Below are 11373 nucleotides of genomic sequence, written 5' to 3'. Positions count from 1 at the left end.
GCCTCCACCCCCCCAGGAAGCAGCCCGTGACAGCTGACTAACTCCCAGGTACCTATTCACTGCTAGGTAACAGGGGTATCAGGGTGAAAGAAACTCTGCCCATCGTTTTTCGCCGGCGCCCGGGATCGAACCCGGGACCACAGGATCACGTGTACAGCGTGCTGTCCGCTCGGCCACCGGCCCCATCTACTAACCTGGGATATATTTTGTAATCCTGGCCTCATAACATTAACAGATACTACAAAAGTTACTCACATGTAGATAAGAATTCTAAAGAGATATTTTGTCTTCTTATCTTGATCTTGAGATGATTTCGGGGCTTAGCGTCCCCGCGGCCCGGTCCTCGACCTGGCCTCCTTTTTTCTTACACATCCCCCAGGAAGCAGCCCGCAGCATCTGTCTATATCCCAGGTACCTATTTACTGCTAGGCGAACGGGAGCATCATGGTGAAAGAAAGTCTGCCCATTTGTTTTCGCCTCCGGCGGGGATTGAACCCGGAACCTCAGGACTACGAATTCCGAGCGCTGTCCGCTCAGCCTTCAGGCCATGATGTATAGATTTGCCCATCTTCAACATTCTATTTAAACAGATTATGATTATCCATCTCATTGATTATCAATCTCTTTGATTATCCATCTCTTTAACATTAGTTCCTTAATAATTTCAAATACCCAGCTTCAGTGCCGGACCAACCGGGGTGTGGTGGGCATGTGGGCCGCTCCAAGCAACAGCCTGGTGGACCAAACTCTCACAAGTCAAGCCTGGCCTCGGGCCGGGCTTGGGGAGTAGACGAACCCCATCAAGCAGGGTAGTTGCAGAATTGTCATCCTGTCCTATACAATCCCCGACCGTCCAAGTGGTTGGGCACCATTCCTTTCCCCCGTCCCATCCCAAATCCTTATCCTGACCCCTTCCCAGTGCTATATAGTCGTAATGGCTTGGCGCTTTCCCCCTGATAATTGAAGAATAACTGAATGGGTAATTCCTTTCAGACAAAATAATCTTCGCTTGTGAATTATTTCCTCAAGTGAGAGTGAGGAGATGAGGACAGGCAAGGCGCCTGACAGCTGAGTGGACAGCGCTTCGGGTTCGTAGTCCTGAGGTTCCGGGTTCGATGCCCGGTGAAGGCGGAGACAAATGGGCAAAACGTTTCTTTCACCCTGATGCCAATGTTATCTAGCAGTAAATAGGTACCTGGGAGTTAGACAGTTGCTATGGGCTGCTTCCTGAGGGTGTGTAACAAAAAAGGAGGCCTGGTCGAGGACCGGGCCGCGGGTACGCTAAGCCCCGAAAAATCTCAAGATAACCAGGTTATCTTGAGGGGTTATCTTGAGGTTATTATTACCTCATTTCCAGGTTGTAATGAGACGGAGGCTGGATACCCAAGATATGTGTAAAACATTTACTCAGTTTACAATTGAATACAGGCTACATTCTACACTATATCTTTCACACATTTTTATCCAATTTTCCAATTCTTTGGATTAGTATAGGGTAAACTGGTAGACCTAAGAATAAGTTTTTAAGAACCGAGGGGCTGTAAGTCTAGAGGATATTGTATGAAACGTGTATGAGGCATTCAATGTGTAATACAAAATACACCACCAAGGCATGACCAAAGAGCCAAAGCTCAATCCCCGCAAGCACAATTAGGTGAGGACCAAGGGTCTCTTTTGAGTAGGCTTCCCAGGCAACGAATCTTTACAGAGAGAGAGAGAGAGAGAGTGTGTGTGTGCGTATGCAGCGAGTCTTCCATTGTATTTCACCTACTGAATTCCTGAAAGTTCAGAAGCTCGAACCTGGCCCCGCGAGAGGAGCATAGCCACTCCAGCCGTCGTGACACCCAAAAGGAGGCATCAACAAAATGGTCAATGGAATCAGAACCTCAAGTGAGCTAGAAAGTTTGTAATTACCACTTTTTATTGTCTGTTTCTAGAGTCCAGATTTACTCGTGATTTCCCGTCTTGAGTAAATAATATTTCTTGAGATTCCTCATTCCTTTAAGTCGACCGTGACAGGACTCGAACCTGCAATCTTCGGATCCGAAGTCCGACGCCTTATCCATTAGGCCACACGGTCGGTGGTCGTCAGGCCTGCCCAGGAGTGGAACTTGTGACCTGTTCAAGTTCAAGTTCAAGTATGTTTATTAAGACTAAAAAAAATACTTCTCAAAGGGTTAGAGCAGCTTAAGCTATTTCTACCCCTCTTGTGACCTGTTAGCATTATTACTACCTCTGACCTGAGACAAGCAGGTGGGGCCGGTGGCTGAGCGGACAGCACGCTAGACCCGTGATCATGTGGTCGCGGGTTCGATTCCGAGCGCCGGCGAGAAAAGAAAAGAGCAGAGTTTCTTTCACCCTACTGCCCCTGTTACCTAGCAGTAAATAGGTACCTGGGAGTTAGCCAGCTGTCACGGGCTGTTTTCTGGGGTGTGTGTATGTGTAGGAAAAAATAGTAGTAACAGTTGAGAGGCGGGCCGAAAGAGTAGAGCTCAACCCCCGCAAACACAACTAGGTGAATACAACTAGGTGAAGCCCCGATACAATTTAATTGTCATTATTTACGGCTATTAATGAAGAAATGGGAATAGGAAATAATTAGCTGTCTATTGCGGAATGTTGCATATTTCTGAGAAGCGAAAATTATATATGCCTACTGATGTCGGGATTAGAATCAAAGGAGTTATGGGGTGCACAATAAACTACCACTCACAGGAGGAGTATGGGGTGCACAATAAACTACCACTCACAGGAGGAGTATGGGGTGCACAATAAACTACAACTCACAGGAGGAGTATGGGGTGCACAATAAACTACCACTCACAGGAGGAGTATGGGGTGCACAATATACTACCACTCACAGGGCGAGTATGGTGTGCACAATAAACTACCACTCACAGGAGGAGTATGGGGTGTACAATATACTACCACTCACAGCATGAGTATGGGGTGCACAATAAACTACCACTCACAGGAGGAGTATGGGGTGCACAATATACTACCACTCACAGGGCGAGTATGGTGTGCACAATAAACTACCACTCACAGCACGAGTATGGGGTGCACAATAAACTACCACTCATAGGACGAGTATGGGGTGCACAATAAACTACCGCTCACAGGAGAAGTATGGGGTGTACAATAAACTACCACTCACAAGAGGAGTATGGGGTGCACAATAAACTACCACTCACAGGAGGAGTATGGGGTGCACAATAAACTACCACTCACAGGAGGAGTATGGGTTGCACAATAAACTACACATGGAACTACTAGTCAGGGAAATATCGTCCGTATGAAGGCGCGATGGTGGTATAGTGGTGAGCATAGCTGCCTTCCAAGCAGTTGACCCGGGTTCGATTCCCGGCCATCGCAAATGTATCTTGAACTTTTCCAATTGTATTCATAAAATTATCCTAAATATTAAGGTTAGGGGGCGCCCGGGATTGAACCAGGGACCTCTCGATCTGCAGTCGAATGCTCTACCACTGAGCTACACCCCCTTACACTACACTACACTACACTACCACCGTTGCTTCTGTCTGTGTAGACGGACTCTGTCTCTCTCCTCAGCCCGTCCTCCTAAGGTCCCGAACATCAGGAAAACGGTCAATTTAAAGTGGTCTCTCCTAACCTACCAGAGGACCCAAAACAGAAAACGGGAGAGTACGTCACTTTCGCCAGTCGCTTCCATTTCTGTAGTACGGCAGTTTTTGACCGTATGTAACGCATACGGGCGAAAAGCGACGTTCTATGAAGGAGAACAGGTTGTTCTTTTTCTCACACAGAGACTAGCCTGGCCTCAAGCCGGGCTTGGAACCCTCAAAACGTACTACAGGTACTCTCCAGGCACCTCATCCTACTCTCAATTAAAGAGACTCTCCTTATCCATCTTGTATATCTCTCCTGATCCTCAGTATCTCATGATTGGTCGCAGCATCTTGTATGCTCAATCGCGTTCACTCACTGGTCTGGAGAGTTAGCAGGCTGGTGGCTTTGTCACTGTGTCATGGAGGGCATGGTGTTGAGGGGAGCAGATGGCCAGTCACCTGGGATTCCCACCCACACACTGCTCAGCCGCTGTGGGCTTCCTCTGTATTATTGCATACGACAAAGAGTGTTGAGGTATTGGTTGGGGGGGAAGAGGGTGGGGATGAGTGGGGGGGGGGGGAAGAGGGTGGGGGGGAAGAGGGTGGGGGGGGGAAAGAGTCCACCCACCACCCACATCAACGTCAGACTGGGTGTGGAGGTATTACTAAATAACAACAAAGTGTTTTAATATATTTACACCATAACAAAATGCCATGGAGTCATTTTGTGGGTCAATGGTAGCTGTAACGAGTAGTTAGCTTCACAACTACGACTTGTCTCAGTGGTAGAGCTGATCCTCCCACTGCTGAGCATTTGAGTGCCCCGTCCCCCTTGGCTTATTGCGCTACCCAATCACTCCCGCCAGAGGCTTTACAATTGCCTCTCGCTGTTCGTAAAGCCAAACACACTGTGAGTGTTGGCGTCGGCGTTCGTCTGCTTCTCGAGAGACGTGAGAGTGTTCGTGTCTTCCAAGCAGATGAATCCGGATGGGCAGGGTTTCTGTATTCAGTTCGTCAGCTGATGTTTGCCCCTCTGTCACCTGCCTCAATGGTGGTGTTATGAGACAGGGGACTGGCCTGGGTGACGGAGGTGGGTCTGGAGACACACTGGTGTGGCCAAGGGGATGTGGCCGAGGGGACGAGGGTGTGGCCAGGCCAGGTCTTCCATCTAATTTAGTAGTAAATTTGTTTTCGTCTTTTAGCGAGCGTGGAGAAGGTGCTTAGTGGACAGTGGTGACGTGTAGTAGTTCCCGAGACGCTGGGTAAATACTGGTGGTGGTGTGGTGGAGGTGGTCGTGGTGGTGGTGGTGTGGTGGAGGCGGTGTGGTGGTCGTGGTGGTGGTGGCAGTGGCGGCAATGTAGGACTTCTGTTGTCAATGTTTTCTGTAGAAGCCATTTGGCAAACTACTAGCTGATGTTAATAAAGTTTTTGATTGGGTCTGCGGGCCGCTCCAAGCAACAGCCTAGTGGACCAAACTCTCACAAGTCAAGCCTGGCCTCGGGCCGGGCTTGGGGAATAGAAGAACTCCCAGAACCCCATCAACCAGGTATCAACAGCAGAACATATGATGTTTAACAGTGATAAATTTCAGGTACTCAGGTATTCAGTCTCCCTAAAATATAAACCCATCATCCCTATTAATGGGAACCACAGCATACTACCCACACATTAAAATAAAATATAGATGGAACAGCTGCTCTTAATTCCCTGCTTAACAGGTCGAGTTTAGACACGATCAACAATCTTGATAGAATTCATTTTGGATTCAGTGCTGTTGCTCTAAGCACTTTACTCCTGTCGTTAACCACTGAGTAACTGGACATTGTCTTGGCATTATTGAAGACAGAGGCAGGGGAGGAATTATCAGGGGGAAAGCGCCAAGCCATTACGACTATATAGCACTGGGAAGGGGGTCAGGATAACGATTTGGGATGGGACGGGGGGAAAGGAATGGTGTCCAACCACTTATGGACGGTCGGGGATTGAACGCCGACTTGCATGAAGCGAGACCGTCGCTCAGACCGTCCAGCCCAAGTGATTGGGGGCATAGGGAACAAGTATTTCTTTACATTCCTTCGGCTCATTTGCATTTCTAGCTTCCACCTGTGTCCTCTAGTCCTCCCTTCTCTCACTTTAAGGCTGCTGCACTCGTCCACAGTGTCTATTCCCCTCAGTATCTTGTATTTAGTGATCATATCCCCCCATTCTCTCATAGTGGCCTGACAGTATCTTCAAACGATTGTCCTTCTAATGCAGCGGTAAACATGCTCTTCCAATGCCCTGCCAGCGAGTCTGGGCTCGAGCCCCAGGGCAGGGACGGTCGACTGGTTGTAAAGCGATTGTTGCAGCAGGAGTAACAGTTGCAGGAGGAGTTGCATAGACGTTGGCAGCGACGGAAGTCGTGACCTGACGGGGGAGGCTGCAGCTTCCGGATATCTCTCTCGAGATGCTTTATGATCTCCCTTTCTACCAGGTGCTACACACCTGTGGGGGAGGGGGTCTGGTTCTGCACACCTGTGGGGGAGGGGGGTCTGGTGCTACACACCTGTGGGGGGAGGGGGGTCTGGTGCTGCACACCTGTGGGGGGAGGGGGGTCTGGTGCTACACACCTGTGGAGGGAGGGGGGTCTGGTGCTACACACCTGTGGGGGGAGGGGGGTCTGGTGCTACACACCTGTGGGGGGAGGGGGGTCTGGTGCTACACACCTGTGGAGGGAGGGGGGTCTGGTGCGACACACCTGTGGGGGGAGGGGGGTCTGGTGCTACACACCTGTGGAGGGAGGGGGGTCTGGTGCTACACACCTGTGGGGGGGAGGGGGGTCTGGTGCTACACACCTGTGGAGGGAGGGGGGTCTGGTGCTACACACCTGAGGGGGGGGAGGGGGGTCTGGTGCTACACACCTGTGGAGGGAGGGGGGTCTGGTGCTACACACCTGAGGGGGGGAGGGGGGTCTGGTGCTACACACCTGTGGAGGGAGGGGGGTCTGGTGCTACACACCTGTGGGGGGAGGGGGGTCTGGTGCTACACACCTGTGGAGGGAGGGGGGTCTGGTGCTACACACCTGTGGGGGGGAGGGGGGTCTGGTGCTACACACCTGTGGAGGGAGGGGGGTCTGGTGCTACACACCTGTGGGGGGAGGGGGGTCTGGTGCTACACACCTGTGGAGGGAGGGGGGTCTGGTGCTACACACCTGTGGGGGGGAGGGGGTCTGGTGCTACACACCTGTGGGGGGAGGGGGGTCATGCCCGTGCCACCCAAGAGGTGGCACGGGCATGAATAGCCCGTAAGTGGTACAATTTTTTTTCCCAGTGTTCTGAGGTTGCATTTAACCATCAAGCTGTTATCGCGGGGGAGGATACTGCTTCGCAGTCTTTATGAGGGTGTCCAGCTGCTGGACACCTTTGTTGACCAGGAGAGTGGCTCTGTTGATGGCTTCAGGGTGGCCACTGCATGATTCAGGAACTCTAAAAGCTCTTCTAAGGTCATTGGTTGCTTCACATTCCAGAAGATAGTGAAGTAATGGCTTTTCTGTGACAGTTTGGCAGAAGATGCACTCTCTCTGTCGGGGTTCACCAATCTCCCAGTTGCATCTGTAACCTAGACGTAGTCTATATAACCTAACTGCTATTTCCCTGTTGATTCCTTTTGGGATATTCAACCTTTCTAATTTGGTTGCCTGAAGATACCATGTTGCAGATGGCGAACCTTCAGCTATTCTCTGGTGCAGGTCGGCTTTGTTGAGATGTGAGAGTTTTTTGGTGATGATGTTTTTTATGTTCTCTAGGCTGGGTTGAATTGTTTTATGTATCACTGGATGACGAGTCGCCAATTTAGCAATTTCATCAGCTTTTTCATTTAATGGGATTCCAATATGGGATGGGATCCAGTTTAAAGTTATGTTGAGGCCTTTGCCTTTAGCGACTGCTCCTTGATACAAAATGGTGGTAATTATTTCCACATTATCTTTCCACTGTTTTTGTCCTAGTATTTGAAGTGCAGCTTTTGAGTCTGTGTGTATGATTGCATTTTGAGTGTTTTGTGCAATCACATATGCGAATGCCTGTTGTATGGCGAACAGCTCAGTTTGGGTTGATGATACTAGTCCTCCCAGTCTCCAATATGCCTGAACGCTGGTCGTGCAAAGAGCAGCGCCAGCACTCTCATTTTCTGTGTCCACCGATCCGTCTGTGAAGATGTGGGTGGCTCCTGCTACTGCTATGCTATACATTTGCTCTTCTATTATGCGCCTTAGGATTGTCGGATCATAGGCAGCCTTTTTCATTGGGAGACTTTCTATTACTATTTTGAAAGTAGGCTCTTCCCACGGCGCGGAAGGAGTGTAATTTGGGTGTGGATGATCACCCTCTCTATCAAGAATCATGTTTTTTAAATGTAGTCTGTTTAGGACTTTTCCTGCTCTTGCAACCCAAGAGTTTCCATTGTTTTGGCCTAGTCCAACCACCAAAGCCTGCCGTACTGGGATTGGATCAGAAGAAATAATTATCTTACTGATAATTGTAGCTGTCCTTTGTGATATTCTTTCTTGTAGAGAGGGCAAACCCGTCTCCAGTCTAAGAGTTTCAAGCCTGGTCCACATGGGGGCTCCCAGTGCAGCTCTCATAGCATTGTTTTGGGCAACTTCAAGCTTTTTCCACTGTTGGTGTGATAGATTTGTGAGTGCAGGTGCGGCATAATCGATCACTGATCTGACTGCCTGTACATAGTATGTGCGAAGGACTTGCAGATTGGCTCCTCCAGAAAGGGAGGTTAGCGACCTGAGGATTGCCGTCCGGGCCGCAGTTCGCTCTCTCAAGTATGTGACCTCAGCATTAAAATTCAGTGTGTCCAGGATGATTCCTAGATACTGATAGGTGTCGACCCATTCTATTGGTTGACCCTGTACTGTGAGTTGGATGTTGGGCTTCGCTATTTTTATGGGCATGGCCTTTGACTTTGAGGGGTTGAGTTTGATCCCAATCTGTTTTGCCTCTTTACTGATGCAGTCTAAGCATTTGGGTGCAAGGCGCGCCGCATCCCTTCCTGTTATGATGATGACAAAGTCGTCCGCGTAGTTTAGCAGCCTGCAGTGATGTGGGAGTTTCAACCTCATTATTCTTTCCATTAAACAGTTGAAGAGAAGAGGGCTAAGAATACCTCCTTGCGGTGTACCATTTTCATGTCTTTTGTACTCAGAGACTGTGCCATGAAGTTTTACTCTTGCTTCTCTGTTTATGAGACAGTTTTTGGTCCAGGAGAGCAGGTTGTCTCTGACCTCTTTGTCAATGAGGCAGCAGAGAATAGCTGGGGCGCTAGCCAGTTCAAAGGCTTTTTCGAGGTCCAGGAATATCAGCATTCCTGGTCTGTCATTCAAGTGGGCTAACAGAGTTGTAATACATTCCACTGTGCCAACCCCTCTTCTATAGGCATACATATCATGGTGCAGTTTAGGCATTTTCCACTCCAGTCTGTTGAGTGCCATTCTGTCAGCCGTCTTGGCTGCACAGCTTTGGAGAGAGATGGGCCTGGGATTAGCTGGATCTTTGGGTTTTGGGATCGGCACTATGTCTGCTCTATTCCAAGCAGAAGGTCTAGTTTGAGAAGTCCAGGCTAAATTAATTAACCTTAGGTATGCAGCGTCTCCCTCTGGGCCGAGGTTTCTAATCATTTTATAGGTTATTTTGTCGGCTCCAGGGGATGTATCCTTGGAGTTTTTCTTAGCCCGATTGAGCTCATCCAGTGTGAAGGGGGCATTAGTGTCAGAGACTTCTTCACATGCTGTAAGGATTCTGTGCCACCTTTCTTCCTCTAGTCCGGTCTGTACTGCTAATACATCTAAATATCGGATAAAATAAGTAAAGTCATTGTCCTCCACTATCCCTTGCATATGGCCCTTGGCCATCTCGAAAAGCTGAACTATGTGGTGTCAGCAGAGAGATGCCAAGTACGAACAAAACAAGAAACTCGACAAGTCCTTCTCACAGTAAGAGGACGGATCCCGGAAAAACTTGACCTTGGAATCTGGGGTGTGTTCCAACACAGGCCTTACACCCCAGAACCCCTAAGATGCTTTAGATGTCAGAGATTTGGGCATCACAAAGATGGCTGCCAACGCCCAGTGAGGTGCGGAGTCTGCAGCCAGCCCCATGATACAAAAACATGTATTGATAAATTCAAGGCAAACCACCCTGTTCAGGCAAAATGCCCAAATTGTTCCAAGGCACATCATGCCTGGAACTTGAAATGCCCTGAAAGGCTCAAAAGGCTTCAAACGAACCCCACCACGCCAACAGCGGAGCCGAAACCCCCACCAAAACGAATACCAGCTCCCATGCCCACTAAAACCGCGTGGGGTCTACCCATTCAGGAAGAGGGGGCACACGGCCCTTCACCATTGGCCATGGTGAAGGGTGAGAAGACAGTACAGGACAAAAAGAAAGATGGAGGACACAAGACTCATGTTCAAAGCAGTCGGCCTCCCATTTCATCCAGCAAGCACACTGGGGCTAATAGGAGTAGCAATTCCAGTGCCAAAGTTACCACCGAGAAGGGTCTAAAAGCCACTAGGCCCTCAACCTGCACAACATTAAATAGTGCTCCCACTGAACTGAACGCTCTCTGGCCAATGCTCAAAACTTTGGTCACTGAGTTAATCGAAGGTCTGCTGTTTTCACATGGAATCAAGCAAACCACAGAGACTCGGAAGACAATTGAGCACAAGCTCAAAAAATTCGAAGATGTAATATCCATACCGTCAAGACAGCAGGGCAAGAGGCACCCCCATAAAAAGCAGATAGAGTCCAGGTCGTCGGAAAGCGACATTGATGAGGCAATTTCAGGACCACTAAGAACCTATACCCCAATTGCAACTTCCATGGCGTGTTCATCAGACTCCATGGATACCACGGAATTATCAGCACATTCCAAGAACCTAGAATTCTAAAGATCCTGCAATGGAATGCGCAAGGACTGCGCACTAAATTGCAACACTTGCAATGCATAGCAGCAACCAAAGGCATAGACATCCTGATACTACAGGAGAGCTTGCTTCGAGCCGGATTAGAACCTAAAATCTCAGGCTATCGAGGCTTCTTCCTTCCATGGATCAATGGGCAATCCAGGGGATGTGCAATCTATGTAAAAAGTGACCTGATCTCCAAATCCATAACCAGTCCACCCAATTGTGGAGCAGGGACAGAGGTAATGGGAGTCACCATTGAGCTAAGACACGACAAACTTGAAGTGTTCAATGTGTACAGGTCTCCACAAGCCGAAATGGATCTCTCTGTGTTATTTGGACACGCGACAACAACAAACACAATCATTTGTGGAGATTTTAATGCCCATCATCGATTGGCACTGGGCTCGAACAAAACAAATGAAGCCGGCATACACATTACACATCTACTAGACCAGCTTCCAGAAATACAAATCCTAAACAAGAATGAACCTACCCACATCCAAGGAGGCAGATTAGACCTAACCTTCGTTTCAGCCTCCCTAAGAGATGCAGCAACATGGTCAGTTGAGCCCACACTGACAAGCGACCACTATGGGGTCCAAATTGATCTTCAGTTAGACCTACCCACCCCACCTCCGCCTCCATCTGAAGCCTGGAACTTTGCTTTAGCAAACTGGGACCGATTTCAAAACCTCATTTCAGAGTGGCAAAGAAACTATGATGTTCCCAAAGACATTAATCAGGCAGAACAAGAATTTGTCAAAGCGATTCAAAGTGCAGCCAACCACTCAATCCCACTGAAAAAACAGTCCACCGGACACCAT

At 49.0% G+C, this 11373-nt stretch overlaps 3 non-coding genes across 3 annotated transcripts; 1 reads left to right on the top strand and 2 right to left on the bottom strand.

Annotated features, from left to right (window-relative positions):
* Nucleotides 1–2007: 2007 nt before the first annotated feature.
* On the bottom strand, nt 2008–2080 carry TRNAR-UCG (transfer RNA arginine (anticodon UCG)). The gene has a single exon. It is a non-coding gene; the product is annotated as a tRNA-Arg (tRNA).
* Nucleotides 2081–3303: 1223 nt separating this feature from the next.
* Nucleotides 3304–3375, top strand: TRNAG-UCC (transfer RNA glycine (anticodon UCC)). Its single transcript has one exon. It is a non-coding gene; the product is annotated as a tRNA-Gly (tRNA).
* A 56-nt stretch (nt 3376–3431) lies between these two features.
* Nucleotides 3432–3503, bottom strand: TRNAC-GCA (transfer RNA cysteine (anticodon GCA)). The gene has a single exon. It is a non-coding gene; the product is annotated as a tRNA-Cys (tRNA).
* Nucleotides 3504–11373: the final 7870 nt, after the last annotated feature.

This window comes from Procambarus clarkii, chromosome 19 (genome assembly GCF_040958095.1).
Source record: "Procambarus clarkii isolate CNS0578487 chromosome 19, FALCON_Pclarkii_2.0, whole genome shotgun sequence".
Lineage (NCBI taxonomy): Eukaryota > Metazoa > Arthropoda > Malacostraca > Decapoda > Cambaridae > Procambarus > Procambarus clarkii.
This window is presented reverse-complemented; position numbering and strand designations above follow the sequence as displayed.